At 38.8% G+C, this 19,128-nt stretch overlaps 2 protein-coding genes across 2 annotated transcripts in view; one reads left to right on the forward strand and one right to left on the reverse strand.

Annotated features, from left to right (window-relative positions):
• Positions 1 to 19,128, reverse strand: part of LOC132775724 (protein HP-25 homolog 1-like) — a 50,864-nt gene that overhangs the window by 20,007 nt on the left and 11,729 nt on the right. The window lies entirely within an intron of this gene.
• The window catches only part of SYN3 (synapsin III), a 218,293-nt gene continuing 212,979 nt past the window's right edge, over positions 13,815 to 19,128 (forward strand). Inside the window, exon 1 of the mRNA XM_060776945.2 lies at positions 13,815 to 14,118. The gene's annotated coding sequence lies outside the window, so the exon portion shown is untranslated. The remainder of the gene's footprint in view (positions 14,119 to 19,128) is intronic.

Below are 19,128 nucleotides of genomic sequence, written 5' to 3' on the forward strand. Positions count from 1 at the left end.
AGACTAATTCCAATCTAATTCACTTTGGAGTGGCATGCAGTGGTAAGTACAAACTGGAGCTAGATATACTCTCCACTCAGGTATTGGGTCTTGGGAAATACAAATATCTGGTCAGCAGGTATTTACTAAATATTCCAGTTTTTGTCTCTGTGCCAATACATTTGATTTCTGAAAAAGGAATATGGAAGATTTTTTTAAGGGCCCATGGAATGCTGCTGTATCCACTGCTCCAGTGACATCAAATAGCCCAGCTCAACTTCATTTTTAGTGGTATTAAACCAGAATTGCTCTGGAATTAGCCAGATTCTGTGTCAAGAGCACATGGCAAAGCAGAAGGAACCAGTGTGGTGAGTATCAAGTGATATGTCATTTCTGAAATCATAAAGAAATTTCTCTGACTTAGATATAATGCTAATATGTTGCAGTTGGCATGTCAAGGAACAGGGAATACATTCTATATTACACTACATCACATTACATTCACAGCCTCTAGAATGTAAGGATGATTTCTGATCTTTTCTTCTAAATGGAAGACATTGTGTAAACACCATATTTTGCATGAAGATTGAACTGTGACGTTAACATTCAGTCCAAGATCCTCCTTGTCAGGATTTCTGATATTCAAAAAACATGTTTTGATGCAATTTAAAATATTTTTGAATATTATTTCAACCCCAGCCCATGTAGAAATATGGCTGGTAAACTGGCTGGGATTTCTGGGAGTTGTAGGTCAAAACATCTGGGGACTCACAGTTTGAGAAGCATTGTTCTAGGAGGGTGTGAGCCAGAATGAGATGTGTCTGCCATAAGGGCTTGAATAAGAGCTTAAATCCCTAGCTGACAATTATCTGGAAATGTCTGAAGATAAGACCAAGCCCTCTTGAAGAATGGGTCTTCTAGACTTTCTCTCAGGCAGAGCTATCCCTAAGTCTCTGTAGGTACCCGAAGCTCCAAAACATCAGGGACCAGCCAAAAATAAAATAGGCCTCCACATTTGTGGGTTTCACTATTGAAAAAAATATTATTCACAGAGTTTATTCCCATCTTCTCTCTGTGAATCTCTAGATTCTCTAACATAATTCTGTGGTCAGTTTCTATGAAATATTGATCACAGAGTTGTGCTGGACAATCTAGAGATTCCCAGTGAGGACACTTCTCTAGGCACTTGTAGGTTCTGCAGAGTGATTATATGGTCAACATCTGGTAGAAGGACTGAGATTCCCAGAAAGGTGTTCTCTGAGGTTAAAAAAAGGGGGTGGTATTATTCTAGTTTTCCTACTGACATGAGAGTACTGAATCCTAGCAAAAGTGAAGGGTTGACTGTGCAAGCCTCTGACAGAAGACTGTTCAGATCTAATCTGTCAATAGTATGCCCATGTGCATGAGAGGCAGTTTCCCAATTGCCATTGTGTATACATGTGCTCTGCTTCACCAGTCAGTGCTGAGAACTACATGTTGTTTTCTCTCGCCTTGTTGCTTGCTGTCAGCATTCCTTGGATTCCTGCTTCACTGACATCCCATGAATCTGACTTTGTCATATTCTGCTGATATTGAATTTAATATATTTATGGCTGCTTTTGATTTTGTATTATGATTTGTTGTTCTGTGTTGTTTTGATTGTAATTATTACTTTGTATATTGTATTTTTGTTGTAAGCCTCCTCGACTCCCTTTTGGGTGAGGGGGCAGGATACAAATAAAGAAGAATTATTATTATTATTATTATTATTATTATTATTATTATTATTATCCCTTGCTCTGCTTGATGACTTCACAGAACTCTGCTCTATTATTGAACCTTTATTCTTTTGCCTGTTCCTTTGAATTACCATGTGCCTTCTACTTCTGTATGGTGACACTGACTGCTTCTGTTGATATACACCTGAAAAAAATTTTATTAGCAGTGTACTCCTTCCTGAACTATGAATATTCAGGGATAAACACTGGAAGGCAAAGTATCTCCTTCTTAAAAGTAAGAATTTTAGAGTAATAGGTTGTTGAATTTTGTGTGGATTTTGTTTTGTTTTGTTTCTTTCGGCGTAAACTCCATTTTATAAACAGAATTTTCTAACTTATCACACACACTGCTGGAATCACCACAGATCACTGCAGATTGCAGCAAGCCCAACAGCGCACATGCAGGAATGAGGACCTATCACTCCGCGCCCTGCAGTATCCCAGCTTCCTCCCTATCTATGGGAGGAAGCGTCCGCCGGCCAGTTTGCCCCATTGAGGGCAATGCAACACAGAAAGCATCCAGTTTTGCCCCGGAGCCACCTTGGAAGTACTTCTGGCATGTGTAGTGGGAGCCGGCAAAGTTGATGCAGAACTGGAGTTGCTGCCAAAATTTGCCCCATGTAAAAAGGTCCATAAGTATAAGTAAAGGTTTCCCCTGACTTTAAGTCTAATCATGTCTGACTTTGGGGGGTGGTGCTCATCTCCATCTCTAAGCTGAAGAGCCAGTGTTGTCTATAGACACCTCCCATGTCATGTGGCCAGCATGACTGCAAAAGCGCTGTTGCCTTCCCAACAAAGCGGTACCTATTATTTGCATGTGTTCGAACTGCTAGGTTTGCAGACACTGAGCCTAACAGCGGGAGCTCACTCCGCTCCCTAGATTTGAACTGCCAACCTTTCGGTCAGTAAGTTCAGCAGATCAGTGGTTTAACCTGCTGCACCACCGGGGGGCCCCATTGAGGTCTATAGTTGTATCTAAAACAATATCTAGGACTAGATTTTAAAACTTTATTCATTTATTATACAAAATAGAGTACAAATATAGCAAGCTATCTGCCAACAAAAGTAGCATTGCAAAGAAACCAAGCAAAACAATCAAATAAAAATGTTTTAACTTGGTGTCTAAAATAATATAGCACTAACATCAGGCATGGTTCAGAGACTTGGAAGACGCTGAACAGACTGCGCTCTGGCACCACGAGATGCAGAGTCAACTTTCAGAAATGGGGCTACAAAGTGGAATCCACGACATGCGAGTGTGGAGAAGAGCAAACCACTGACCACCTGCTGCAATGCACCCTGAGCCCTGCCACATGCACGATGGAGGCCCTTCTTGCAGCAACACCAGAAGCACTCTAAGTGGCCAGCTACTGGTCAAAGGACATTTAATCAACTACCATGCTTGCAAATTTTGTATTTTGTCTGTTTGTTTGTTTTGTTCTGTTAGAATTGTAATACAATTGACTGGTTGCCCTGACACGACAAATAAAAATCAGGCATGGTGACATTTCAGAGTTTGGGCACTGTGGAATCTCTATTTCAAATCTTTGTCCTTGGTGTTGTAAATCATAGCTGAAGAAAGTCACTTCTTTGGAATACAGTTCTAGAATTTCCAAGATAGATATCTCTTTGGCCAGAGATATCTACCTGTGTAATTCAGGCCCCTTCTACACTTCCATATGATTCTGTGTAGATAATCAAAGCAGATAATCCATATTATCTGCTTTGAACTGGATTATATGAGTCTACACTGCCATATAATCCAGTTCAAAGCATCTATCTCTCAGCCTTTCACTAGAATTCTCCTAAGATAGTATGAAAGTTCATATTCCCTTTTTCAGACTTTGATAAATCAACAAGGAGAGCGAGAAATCAGATCAGGATTGAAAAAATAAAGACAAAGTGTGCTGTTGTGAAGAAAGAATAAGCTAACAATTGACTTTTCATAAATAATTTGCACTTATGTGAGTAAATGCATGCACCCATTCTTATGAAGATCAAGTGAGGAAAAAGAATGTGAGCACTGAAAGAACATATCTCTGGGATTGCTTCCTCTTGGGAAGACTAGTGGCATTTTAAAATACTTGCATTTAAAGGAATACAAAGCAGTGGAAGAGAAGATTTGCTTTCTGATGCTTGACATATTTTTCTATCATTAGCATTCTTTTCCCATGCTTTTTTTTTTTTGCAAGAGTTAATATATCCTTACAAAGTGACACAGATACACAGAAGCTGGCATGTGTGGAGAGAGCAAAACCCATCGCTTTTGCCATCTGCTGTTCCACATAAATAAGTAGAAGGCTGGGGGCGAAAAACCCACGGCTTAGAGATTAATGCCAAAGAGGGAGATGGTAACTTAGAGAAATACTCCAGCATCAGTGGTGCTTTGGGTCCAATCTATCTTCGGGACTGCATCTCTTTCTATGAACCAGTGCGGGCTCTGAGATCAATGGGGAGGTCCTCCTCTCGGTCCCACCACTGGCTCAAGCCTTCTCTGCAAGGACGTTGCCCAGGGGGCACCCGGATGTTTAGATGTTTTATCATTCTTGTGGGAGGCTTCTCTCATGTCCCTGCATGAGGAGCTGGAGCTGATAGAAGGAGTTCATCCGCACTCTCCCCGGATTTGAACCTGCAACCTGTCGGTCTTCAGTCCTGCGGGCACAGGGGTTTAACCCACTGCACCACCGGGGGCTCCACAAGTATAGTTAGTAAATAAATAAATAAATAAATAAATAAATAAATAAAATTTGCCATCTCTCGATTAATGCACAAATCCTCAAGAGATACTCAGCACCTGCCAGAGTTCATACAATGGAGGAGACAAGAACCTAGTTTCTGCATTCAGCTCTTTGTTCTTAGAACAGGTAAAATGAAGTACTTCAGATGGGTTAGTAAAAAGACAATTCAACATCATTTCCTTATTTTGAGTTATATTTATTTATATATTTCTTCTATTGAGTTCAAGATTGTATACTTGGTTCTCTATCCTTTCCTCACATCCCTTTGAAGTCGTTTTAGTAATTGTTTGCCTTTGTGTCATTTCTGACTTACAGCAACCCTAAGATGAATGTTTCTCAAGGTTTTCTGCCAATGAGAATGTATGACTTGACCACGGTCATCTAAAGCATTCTCATGGATGAGCGGGGAATCTGACTAGTCTCCACTGCTCAAACCACTACACTACCTTGGCTCTCTACTCTTTAAGGTAGTCAGATAAGCACATAATAACGTAGGTCAGATAAACACATAAAACAAAATAATGATTTATGAAGAACATGGTAAATTACTAGAAAATGTGTGAATAAGTTTGTTTTCACATTAAATTCAATTAGTGAGTCTACAAACGCTGGCTTTCTTTTCTTCCTGTCCTTTGTGTTGTGCCAGAGCTTCAAAGTGAAGCACTCCCCTTATGTGTCATCTCTCTTCCTGTTTGATTGTCTCAGTCAATCAGAATGGAATGACAGATGTCCAGTGCTGCCACAGGCCAAGAGCATTCAATTGAGACAGAAACATCCCAAGGTTTATCCATGTTTGAAGAGCAGAAAAGGTGAATGAATATTGCGAGTGGAGAGAAGAAAGACATGCATGTATGTTATTGTCAGATGCTCTTTTGTCTATATAATTCTGCAGTTCTCCACTTTTTGTAATCCACTAATGGTTTCTTATGAGGAATGGGAAATGACCTTCACTGAAAATATATGGTTACTTAGGTTCATTGAACAGTTTGTTCCAAGTACACGCTAAAATATTGCAACTTACCTCATCTTCCCAGTACACTCAGAAAATAGAGACAGGTGCAATAATTAAAGATAATTATTTATTTGTATGCAAACAGTTGAGAAATGAAGACTGTGTCAAACTGTGCATAATTAGCTTCTCATTGAACACCCTAAAGTGGCGGTGGGCAAAGTTCAGGCTTGCTGAATTGATTTATTTTAAATAGAGCGCCAATGGACTATTCATATGGAAGACATAAGTGCAAAATCCAGAAAATCTGTGCTAAATAATTTGTTCAGTGGAAGAACTAAACAAAGTTCAGTCTTTACATATCGACATAGGCATTCCAGATTGCCACTGTTCATTTCAGATGTATAACTTAGACAAAAATGAGAACCATTTTTGCAAGTATTATTTTACAATTAGGAAATCTCAATTTACTCAGTACAATTTACTGTACTATTAATATAGCCAGATTCACCTCCTGTTCACTCTATCCTAATCTATTATGAGGTTAAATATTGAGGGAAAAACAGTGGTAAAAAACCAAGAGGTCAAAGGAAAAATAATTCTCAAATTCCCAGTATGGTTCAGAAAGTTTGCTTCCTTTCTATGGGACTGTATGCTTTGAATGTCTTGGAGCCAACAAGTGTATTTATTCAGATTGCTTCTGAAGAATGAAATTGCATAACTGATATTTATTTATATCTATCATATCCTATCAGGAGCGAACCAAGGGTACAATTGTGATGTACTTGAGAAAACACAAACTTGACATTCTATTAAATGTCCTTTGATCAGTATTTATTTTATTTATTTCAGATATTTGTACCCTGTCCTTCTCAACCCAGGGGTGGGGGTGGGGGACTCAGGGTGGCTTCCAGCTGTCGACAATTCAATATCTCCAATGTACACACAATAAAATACATAATAAAATCCATTAATTACATACATTCAAAACATTAAATTACATCAGTTAAAATCTGTTTCTGTTTCAGTAACAGCCTGGTGGCCTTATCTAAGCCGAATTCGGTAGTTAGGGACTCCATCAAGCATGTACATTGTCCATTTCCATAGCAATTGTCATCATTGTCACTGCCATTTTCAGCAAGATTACCCAAAGGCCTGGCCCCACATCGACGTTTTTAACTTCTTTCTAAAGAAAAGGAGGGACATCAATAATCTAATTTCACCAGGGAGTGAATTCCACAGGCGGGGGGGGGGGGGCACCACCAAGAAGGCCCTGTCCCTCGTCCCCACCAAGTGCATTTCCGACAGAGGCGGGGATGAGAGCAGGGCCTTTTAAACTCCGAGGTGAAACATAGAAGGAGAAACATTCAGACAAGTACGCTGGGCCAGAGCCGTATAAGATTTTATAGTAGCTGGCCATTTGGAGTGCCTCTGGTGTTGCTATAAGAAGGTCCTTCTTCTTATAAATAATATTATTTAATATTTATTATTCTTTATTATTTAGTCTTATAAATAAATAAAGTGCTTTGTATAATTCACTTCTGCTTCATCTTCTTGGGAGGAACAATCTTTGGCTAAAGGCAGGATTAATATCAGGCCACTCAAATATCACATCAGTCTTATAGTCATGGTTATAGTTATAAGCAGCTAATGAACTGGTATTCCTGGCAGAGACCTAACCAATTCAACTATTGATAGCATTATGCAGCAAATCTTTGACAAGTAAACTAAATCCATTTCATTCTTGTATGCTTTCAAATGTAGTAGAAAAGAATTGAAAGTGTGGACAAAATAGTTTCATGTGGAAGAGGTCACACTTACTGAAGCAGGAAGGGGAAGATTTGGACTGGTGTTGTGGTGGTAGTTGAGTTTGTAGATTTGACCATTTATATGACAGGAATAGCACAGTGTTTGATGTATGCAGTTCAGATGGGGCTCGCATCGAGACTGTAAGACATCACTTCAACTGCTGTGGCTCAACTGTATTGAATCCTGGGTGCTGTAGATTGGTGAAGCACTGGCACTCTTTGGCAGAGAAGGCTAAAGACCTTGTAAAACTGCAACTCCCATGATCCCATAGCACTGGGCCATGGTAGTTAAAGTGCTGTCAAACTGCATTAATTCTATAGTATAGATGCACCCATAGAAGTGTTGGAGAACAGCAGCCAGATATATACTTCCAAGAACCATATGCATTTCCTAAGACATGTGCTTATTATGCCCATTGAACAGCCAGACAGGATTTTTTCTTTGCCTTCCTTCCATGTCATCTTTATCTGTACATCTTGCTAAAATCTTTTTTTACATGTTGAGTGCTCTCTTGTTGTGTTATTTGCAAACGACTGGGCCTGCTGCTGTGTAGATGGCTGTGTGCTCCCCTCTTAGGATAAGAGAGCTTGTAGAGCCTCTAGAGCTCATTAGAGCTTGCACAGCGATAAAGTAACCATAAAAACAAGCATTAGTAGCCATGACCTTTTAATTGGAAAGAGAAAACAGCCTGCAGCAAGAGACTTCTGAGACATGCTCTTGTCCTCTCGTAATACTGTTGCTGTTTCATTTTAAAGTACAAGGTATCTTCTTGTACAAGACTTTCTACACTTTTCTGAAATCTTGACATTGCATCAAAGCTGGGTTAGAAGATTCCATTGTATCTCCTTTCCTGATGCCAAATTAAACAGATTCCAATGACTAAACATTATTGCTCCATGGGGAAGAGTCAAAGACATGACTCCCTGCCATTTCTATTTCAAATGTTACAGTTCCACATTTCTCAGATGCCAGATTCCTTATACTGTAAGTGGTGCACATATATACTTTTCCTGGGTGTGGAGAAAATGGCTGAAGATCTGAATGGAAAGAATTTAATACTCTCAAAAATCTGCATGAATAAGCCTATTAATTATTTGTTTTACAAAGAACAATGTTGAAATGATTCCCATTATTTCTCATTATTTTGAAAGTATTGTATCAAGAATGCTAGATGCTAGGAGGAGTTATTGAAAATGAATTCCAAGGATATGGTAGCATACAAGTTTAAAATCTTTCAGTACCACAGACAGCACATGACAATAGAGAATTTTGAAACTACGTGTTCCTTTTAAGATGTTTTTACTTACTTCCCCATCTCTCTTTCTCTCTATGTGTGCCCAGGGCCTGGTACAACCAATGGCACGTAATTGATTTGCAATATAAGTGCCAGGGATTTTAATGAAGCACCCACTCTAATCACAAATTTGCTGCTTAGCAACATGCAGCACAATCTTATATATCTTTAGATGGGGAAAAACTTTGTTTGACCTCAATAAATTGTTTCTCAATAAAATGCATAAGGTTGCACTGTTGATGCCATTTTACATTAATTTGGCATTAGTATTGTACAGGGAATCTAAAAAGTTTCTCGATCCCAAGCAAATCCATCTAGGGCCCATTCTACACTGCCATGTAATCCAGATTATCAAAGAAGAGAATCCCCATTATCTGCTTTGAACTTGATTATATGAGTCTACTACACTGCTATATAATTCAGTTCAAAGCAGATCAATTTTATATGGCAGTGTAGATGAAGCCTAAGTCTGTATTGTCTGCATGGACTGGAAGCTATTCTCAAGGGTTTAACCAAAGATTAAGTCCCTATCTGAGGATTGAATCTAAAATCCTATCTGATTTAACACTGCACTATTTCCATAGCATGTCCAATCTTGATAAAATAGTGAAGACTAGAGACATCCCACTGGCAATGAAGCTCTGCATAGTCAAGGCAATGGTATTCCCCATAGTAACCTATGGATGTGAGAGCTGGACCATAGGGAAGGCTGAACAAAAGAAGATAGATGCTTTTGAACTGTGGTGCTGGAGGAAAGTTCTAAGAGTGCCTTGGACAACGAGAAGATCCCACCAATCCATACTTCAGGAAATAAAGCCCGACTGCTCATTGAAGGGGAGGATAGTAGAGGCAAAGATGAAGTACTTTGGCCACATCATGAGAAGAAAGGAAAGCTTAGAGAAGACAATGATGCTGGGGAAAATGGAAGGAAAAAGGAAAAGGGGCCGACCAAGGGTAAGATGAATGGATGGGATCCTTAAAGTGACTGGATTGACCTTGAAGGAGCTGGGGGTGGTGACGGCCGACAGGGAGCTCTGGCGTGGGCTGGTCCATGAGGTCATGAAGAGTCAAAAACGAGTGAACAAAAGAACAACAAAAATTCCATAGCAGATACAATCACCCAATTTTGCAAGGTTTTCCAAGGAGTTCCTATAATTAAATATAACCTAAAAATCTTTCTGGATTTTGACACTATTAAAATACAACAGTGATACTCAAAAAACAATATTAATTACTTGAAGTAATGCAATATATCTCAATTAGCTGTAGAAAGTGAAGTTATCTAAATATGAACAGTTAAATAAGACATTATAGCATTTCATTTTTGCATGAATACTATTCAGAAGCCTCACATTTTCACTTGCAACACATTGTGTATTTCAGGTTGTTCTGCTTGCCCCTTGAGCATAAACCAATAAGTTAAAAAGAATAATCTGCTTATAACATGGTTTAAATGTCTCTCCAATTGTTGCAATTGTTGTTGCAGTTGGTACCCACAATACATTCATTTTTCCCGACCAAAGAATCTAAGAAAAGTGATAAATGATGTAATACAAACAAAGGCAGACAGCATGTTGAGCACATTGAGACAGTGCTCTCCAAAAGGTGCGAATTGTTAGCAGACAGCTTGAGTTTCTGGCAGAAAACATTATTTCTCGTCTTGTTCAGTCAGCTGGGAGGACTGGGCTTGTCATGCATGACAACTGTCTGTCTTTCCAATATTTGGAAGTATGGAAGATAAAGGGGACATCACTTTCAAGGGAACACCAAGAGCACTGGGAGAAAAGAAGCATTTGTGTATTGATTATTTTTTTGTTAACATCCAAGTTTTCTTCCAAGGATTTCAAGATATTGCACATGGCTCTCCTCTTTATTTATTCAAAGCATGTGTTGATGATCTCTCATCCTGTCAGGGTCCTTGATGTGATACACGATGAGTGGAAAAAAAACATTGAATACATAACGAAAAACCAATAAAAATTATCCCAAATAAGATAATTAAAAACAGGGTTTTTTGTTTTTTAAAAGATTAATTTAAGAACCAAAAGACAAGTAAAATACCAAATCTTCACTGCAGACTGGAAATTGACGAGAAATTCAGGAGAGAGTTTCAAGCTTGGATACTGCTACTGAGTTAACTCTGTTACCTAAGATTTCAAACATACTCATTTGGGCCTTTTCAATATCTCAACTACACTTTATCATCATAAAAACCATTCAAGATAAGAACAGGCTAAGAAAAATAGCTGGCCCAAGGACTGTAAGAGTGGAACTGGTTAATCCATGTTCTAGTTCTCGAATGAGCTATGAAAATGTCTCATTCTGGAGCTAGAACCTGGATTAGCCATCTTTCACTCTCATAGTCTAGCCCAGGAGTCCTCAAACTTTTTAAACAGAGGGCCAGGTCACAGTCCTTCAAACTGTTGGAGGGCCAGATTATTATTTGAAAAAAAAACATGAATGAATTTCTATGAACACTGCACATATCTTATTTGTAGTGCAAAAGACACTTAAAAACAATGCAATAATTCAAATAAAGAACAATTTTAACAAATATAAATCTTTTAGTATTTCAATGGGAAGTGTGGGCCTACTTTTGGCTGATGAGATATGATTGTTGTTGTTGTGTGCTTTCAAGTCGTTTCATACTTAGATTGACCCTGAGCGAGGGCCGGGTAAATGACCTTGGAGGGCCGCATCCGGCCCCCGGGCCTTAGTTTGAGGACCCCTGGTCTAGCCATTACACTGCATTATCATCAGAAAGGGAAAGATGAGTTATAGTAAGACTTTGAAGATGAGTGAAACACTTCTCCATTCACTGTTCTCCTACCCCCTCATCTGTTCTTTATGTGTTCTTGTAAGCTGTACAAGATCTGAAGTAGAGAACCATCATTGAATGAAAGGCTTAAGGCCTCAACCCCATCCCAATTTCCCATTTTTCTGTTTAAATTTGTCCTTTTTCCTCTAATAACATCAGTACTTTGCTTCACAGTCCAGCACATAAAATGTAGTTGGTCCTTTGATGTTATCTTTTTATTCCAGAAGTTTTCAATCTTTGACAGGTTAGATATACAGATTGACATTTCCTTATCTGATTTCCTAATAGGCTGATCCTTTATTCTTGCCTATGAAATAAGGCATTATATCATTAGAAAACAAAATGAATATTAGCACAGGGTTTGAGTCTCATTTTCCAAAGGCTTAAATGCTATTGGGTACAGCAAAAAGAGAAATTCTCATCCACACAAAAGGCTGCCAGAAGTTAACAAGAATATCAACCATATCTCAGTTTATTGTATTTGAAAACACAGCCATAATATCTTGTTTCTTCATGAAAAGATACGAAGAAATCCCGTACCATCTTGATGTCAGGATTCCAGTGGACTGGCATTTATGAAAACTTGTGTGACACATTTCTTGTTCTCATTGTCAAAGGTGATATAACATTTTATTACAGTACAACTCCCATACCTTCAGGACCAGTATCTGAGGTTTCATTTACCTGCATTCATAAAAAAAAATTAGGATTTTTCTAGGTCCTCAAAGTGATTACATTATATGCTTCCTCTGGAGGTTACCATAAATGTCCCAAATAATAAACACACTCTAAGATACCTCTCTATGAATTTCTAGGATCTCCAGTGTGATTCTGTAGTAACTTCCAGCAAAAATTGTTCATTTCAATAAGGTTTGCTATTATCCATGATTTCCTCTTTCAGTTGTAAGTTTAAAAAGCTATTCCCTGCAGATATGAGAGCATGTGGTATATCTTTTTATGTTTATTGTGTGTGTGTACCGTAGAAAACCTTGTAGCACTGTAGCCAATATCTATTACAGTGTTTCCATAGTTTGGAGCTGTTTCTGAAGATGGAAGCTCATTCTGCTGTCAGTACTGTATCTCCCTTCCACGTCACACACTCTAAAAACCTGCACCACAGGCCTAGGGAAAACCTCAGTCCAGATATTTGGCATTGTACCATGCTGCTGACAGAAGAGAAAAGAAACAAAAGCTTAGTCACTCATTGCAAGAGAAGCATTATATTTATCTCCATGACCCAGTATCATCTTTTTTCCCCCATTGTAGTTAGCGACTGAGTTGTGTACCATTTTGATATCATTGGAAATATTCCTCCCAAAGCTAATAACAGCACTGAACTGGGAGTGTTTTTTTTTTAGGAGTGAGGTGTAATGAAATACTTTTAAGAAAACAACAATCCAACAACCTCCCATATGTTATGATCCTGAGCCTTGTTGTTTCCTCCATCCTCATCATATACTTAGGGGTAGAAATTTGCTATGTCATTATACAATCAAATGTTTAATACAATACCATTAAGCAACTATAAGGGCTAGAAACCTATTATTTATTTGGATCCTGTTCTTCTCTACCACCATGGAGGGACTCAGAATGGCTAACAGCAAAATTCAATGCTATACAATAAATAATGTCATAAAACAACATACAATAAATAAGTTCTAAAATACATATTAAAAAATTCATCACATTAAAAACAACATTCAACTCAGTCCAAAACACTGTGGCCAAATAACTCTTAGACTATATCAAATCATCCTTCAATCTGCAAAAGCCTGACTCCAAAGCCAGGATTTTAGCTGCCTCCTGAATGACAGGCGAGAGGGGGACAGACTGAATCTCACCGGGGAGAGAGTTCCATATCCGGGGGGCCACCACAGAGAAGGCCCTATCTTATTAGCACCATAAAACTTTGTTCCAAACTCACAGTAGTGATGTATTTACACTTACATTACTACTTTTCAGTGTTGTTCTGTTTTTGTTTTGTTTTGCATATTAACTGTGTGATTTCCTCCCCATCACTAAAGAGAATATGTCGCTGTGCATGTGTGTGTATGTATTGTTCTATATATATATATATATTTAAAAACCTGAGTAATACATTCTACATGGGCATCTAAGAATGATAATAAAAGACAAAAGAGATTCAGCCATATTTTGAGACTATACCAGTGTGTACGCATACAGTCTGGGAGAATACTGTATTAATCTGTGGTGGCTTTCCTCAACTGTGTGCTCAATCCAGATGAGATGGGCTACAGTGCCTATCATGACTGTCCATTATGGCCAATGAAGATCCTTGCACAGGAAGAGCAGTGGGCAATCATGTGTGCTGTTGGGGGATTACAAGTAAATAATTCTGCCATCTCACCCAATCCTCACTTCTCTCTCTCCCTCTCCTTCCCTCTGTTCCCTGCTAATAAGGTGACTCGTTGAATCTGTCTCTTTAATGCTTTTTCAAAGCAGCAGCCTTTAGGGAGAAAGACTTCTGCCCTTTCCAACAGGCTGTGTGATATCCACGCCTGCCCACTAGTTGTTTTACTAAATAATTTATCATGCTCCTGTGATAATCAAGGTATAAGGAGGAGCCTGATTTCATATACTGCCTGCTTTGAGCCAATCGGGCAGAAAGGATGCAGTAGAACAGGATGACGGTGAGCACTGCTAGTGTACTGCAAATGTGAAAGGGAAGCGAGAGCTGGCAGTTTATGTGCAGATTAGGGAAGAAGAAACAGATCCAGGGAGGGAGTCCACTGGATTAGGAGACCAGCTGGAAGGTAAGACCTAAAGTGCAGTTGTTTGGAGGATTAAGTAGCACAATGCATACCTTACGTGTAAGAATCCTCTCTTGGTTAAAGACCAATTTTCCTATCTGTGGGGGAGGAAAATATCATTGTGCGGATGTCTAATGTGCGCGGCTGCTGGCATGCAGGCTTGCCATTGCTTTTGTGTCTTTGTCTGCTGCATATATCTGCTTTAAATGTCTACAAGAGAAATCTGTATTATATGTGGCTCTTTTTCCATTGTGCATTCCTTATTTTGTATAATGATCACCGGATAACTATATTTGTGTCTGTAAAAAAGCAAAGAGGGAATAAAGAGACAAAAACAGGCAAAAGGGGACAAACCAATCATACCAAATGATTAACAGAATAGAACTAACAGTATCTTGGGAAAACCATGGTAAGAAAGAAGCTTTCATATATATATATTTAAATCTATATTATTTTCCATCTCAAAGTGTGAAACAGCCTCATCCTGAAGTCTTACTGTACAAGCAGAGACATAGAATATATTATGAAAATGAGAGAAACAGAATAGAGGAGGAGGAGGAGATGCAGAGAAATGTCAGAAAAAGAGATGATCCCAGAAAAGGAGCAAGAAAAATGGAAGGAGACCTTTCTGAAGTTGTAGATCAAATCTTACAAACTGAGCCTCAACATGTTTACACAAATGTAGGCTGCATCAATGGTAGTGGGTTATGCATGCAATCCCATGGAAGTTTGATCCCATTGAATTTGGTCTTACTCACTCCCATAGTGCTTTCACTCACACCTTCTAGCAAATGGTTTGGGTTTGGAATTTTATAAAGAATTGGACATAGCAAGGAAAACAAACACTTATTCCTAGGACACTTTCCCCCCCTACTGTTCCTACAAACCCTGAAGAGATTGCCTTAACCACTTAGCATTAGTCATGGTATCAAAAATAACAAAGAGTACTCTGACACCTTGAAGACTAACAGTTGAACTGTGGCATTTGCTTTCATAGATCTTATTCCAATGCTCAAACCTTGGTGCAACTAAAAAATGTGAAATGTCACAGAATTATCACATAAGAAAAGCATGTGATTTTAAATAGTAAGTAATAGGTCTATAGATAGGATTCCCTTGTCTCCTTTCATATATAGTATGCAAGTGAGAGTGGAGGTGGGAAAAATAATTTCGTAATATTGTAATCCACTCAATAAAACTGACTACCAATAGGTTTAAGACATACAAAATTAATTATTTCTTAATTTATTATGTGTGTTGACTGATGCAAAACATAGTAATCACCAATTATTGTGTGGCTGTGCAAATTAATGAGACAAATTCATATAGGCAGAGGCGGTCCTAGGTAATTTTCAACGGTAAGCAAACAGTATTTTGGCACCTCCCCCCCCCCCCCCCCAACCAATCACTGATATATATTTTCTATTCATCGTGGGAGTTCTGTGTGCCATATTTGGTTCAATTCCATCATTGGTGGAGTTCAGAATGCTCTTTGATTGTAGGTGAACTATACATCCCAGTAACTACAACTCGCATATATCAAGGTCTATTTTCCCCCAAGAAGGCCTCAAGAGCGTCCCTGGGCAAAATCAACTATACTGCAAATGCTTACTTTGTGTAATGGGTTGAGCTGCCCCTGCATATAGGCTAGATCTACCAAGAGCTATGAAAACTAAATGGCAGTTTCACATTCAATATGCCACTTAACATCAAGTCCTGGGGACTAACAACAAGGTTACCTTTGCATACTCCTTGTGAGCTTTTCAAAAATATTCGATTGATGAAATAGAATTCTAGGATACATCGATCTAACCCAGCAGGACTTATTTCTTATGTTCTTAATACTAGCATTATATGTAGCCAGTCAGGTTCTCATTTGAGTAGCAGGGTATCAGGACACTGGAACCAGAGCCTTGAAAGGGTTTGTATTGCTGTTTTGAACTCTTTTTCCTATAAACTTCTAGCCAGCTGGCTGTGCTAGATGAGGGATTCTGAGAGCTGCAACCCAGAAAAGTATCAAGACTATGTTGAAATTCTCTATAATTGCTCGCAGAGCTTGTTTGCAAAATTAGGGCTTGATCCTAGTATGTGTGGAATAATCCACAAGAGAGTACCTCCCAGCATATGAAGGGGATGCTTTTTTCACTAGTTTCACTTTATTTTTTATCCTGCCTTTCTCCCAATATAGGGACTTCACTACAGAAAGCATCCACACAACTAGCTTATTTCAACTTCCTTTTAGGTCTGCACCATCTGAGCAACTAACTACATAGTGTTATCATTCATCGTATTAACTGGTGAAGTGTTATCGTTCACTCACTCTCTTCACAAATATCATGTGATGTAGTTGTATACAAACAGCCAATTAGACAATCTGGAAGCACTCAGAATTGAAGAGAAAAATAGTGAAATAATCTCCATGTATAATACCATCTATTGTGCTATAGGTATCATAAGAACTTGCAAACTTTCATACTTCTATGGCATGCTTACAGAATGGTTGCTCTGTTTAAATATAAAAAGGAAGTCTTTAAAATGTTTCTATAGAAGTTAAGCTCACTGAAAGACATCCAAGTAAAATACAGGGTGAGGCAGCATAACTTCCTTTTTTAAAATGCATGCCATTCAGTCGGTTGAAGACGTAGCGGAGTGCTATTGGTCTCGTTCGAGAGGCGGGAGTATAAAGTTTTGTCCTGACACAGTTCAGTCGCCATCATGCGTTGGAACAGTGAGGAGCGTGCTTTTGCCGTTGAGGCCTACTTTTCGAGCGGATTTAGAGTGAACCGTACAAGGACCCTACAAGATTTAAAGACCAACATCCAGGAAAAAATTACCAACGTAACGCCTGCTATGCTGGCAAGAGTCATGACAAACGCCAGAAATCGGTTTACTCAGTGTATGGAGAATGGGGACATCACCTACCTAATTTGATCTTCAAAACTATGTAAAACAAAACTTTAGGTATGCGGCTACATTATAAAAAAACTTCTGATTCATACAATGGGTTTTATTAAGTTTTGAAAAAAGGAAATTATGCTGCCTCACCCTGTATAAAGATGATTTCCACTTTTCATTGTGCATTTGTGGAGCAACCACAGAAGAGATTCATTTCCCCTCTCTTTTTGTAATATCTGGGCTTTTATCATACCAAATATACCAATTTCACATTTCATTTGGTGGCCCCAATGGCGAAATGGGTTAAACCCTTGTGCCAGCAGGACTGCTGACCAATAGGTCAGCGGTTCAAATTCAGGGAGAGCAGGTTGAACTCCCTCTGTGAGCTCTAGCTTCCCATGCAGGGATATGAGAGAAGTCTCCCACAAGGATGGTAAAACATGAAACATCCAGGTGTCCCCCTGGGTAATGTCCTTGCAGACACCCAATTCTCTCACACCAGAAGCGATTTGCAGTTTCTCAAGTTGCTCCTGACACAGGGGGGGAAAATCATTTAATTCTATATTATAATGACTTCTACATGTCTCTGTGTGTTGTTGGTTTTTTTAAAATAAACACAATGAAAAGACCCAAACATCCTTGTCTGGCACAGTGCAAGAACTCCTTGTGAGAGGTGGGAATGAGGAGGGGGAAGCCAGGTCCATGCATTGCTTCTTGGCAAGCAGAAATCAATGTTAAGTGCTCTGTGTAATCAGATTCTGTAACATGCGGGAAATAAGTGTGAATGACTAACAGCAAGATTTATTTCTGGTAGCTGCTGGTCTAGCTATACTATGTAGTCATGCCAGCTGGTAATCAAGTATGACTTGGCTTCTAAATATAATTGTCACAACTGAATTGATGTCAGTTTCATGGACTAGCTTGCATGTGCAGAGAATTCTAACAGATACCCAACTCCTATTTGTTTTAATTGGGTACAGACAAATCTCATCCAATTTCTTTCCGATTTAGGGAATGGTCTGTGGCCTACAGAACATTAGCTGGAATGATCATGGAAGACATTAAATAGAAATAGGACCTTCCAGCCAGTGCTGGAGTGCTACATCTTTTTGCCTCCTTTTCATTCTACAGTTGTTGGGAGCATGTTGATGACAGACAAACCACTAGTGGAGAATGGGCTGTTCTATCACAAGCATAAGAAATTTATTGCTAATTTATTGTTCCTATGAAATTAGCATCACATTTCTTTGCTTTTTGGTGTCTATTTCATATGCGGATTGAGTCTCCCGTATCCAGATATACTCTAAGAACCAAAACATTTGGCACCAGCTGTCCAGTTCTGTCTTTAAGTAAAGAGAGCTAGTCACACATTCATAGATAAAGAAGACTCAAGTTGTAGTAGGCAGAGGCTTCACCTTCAGCTGAAATGCCTCGGATTTATCAATTATCAAAAGGAATAAGGGTTTAGATCAATGGTTCTCAACCTGTGGTCCCCATATGTTTTGGCTTTCAACTCCCAGAAATCCTAACAGCTAGTAAACTTGATGGGATTTCTGGGAGTTGTAGGCCAAAACACCTGGGGGCCCACAGGTTGAGAACCACTGGTTTAGATCATGAATGAAATAACATTATTATTCCATACTGTTATGTCTTGCTAATGACATTCCCTGTTATGTCCATGCATTCAAGGAACAGGAATAATTCACTCCTGAAGTACAAGAGAGTTATAGAGGAACTACTTCAGGAATGAGGATATATGTCTTTTCTATTTAAAATTTAAAAACATTCTTCTCTTGCTTACTTTTGTCTTCATTTTTTCTCCTTATCCTTGTTTCAGATTATAGAATGTGAATTTCTTGGAGAAACAGCTTGCCTTCTTGTAAATGACTATTGTAGTAGCAGCTGTAGTTGTATCACTTTTGTAATTATGATAGAGTTGGACTTGGACAAAGGAAGTCCACATTTAAGTTCCAACTCACTGGATAACCTTCAGTTAAACTTTGCCAGGTGGTTGTGGAGACTATGAAGACAAAGCAAGAAGGAGTACCTAACTTTAAGCTCATTGGAAGAAAAGCACTGTGCAAATGTAACTCATGAGGAACTAAATATCTCATTGCA

Source organism: Anolis sagrei, chromosome 5, assembly GCF_037176765.1.
Source record: "Anolis sagrei isolate rAnoSag1 chromosome 5, rAnoSag1.mat, whole genome shotgun sequence".
Lineage (NCBI taxonomy): Eukaryota > Metazoa > Chordata > Lepidosauria > Squamata > Dactyloidae > Anolis > Anolis sagrei.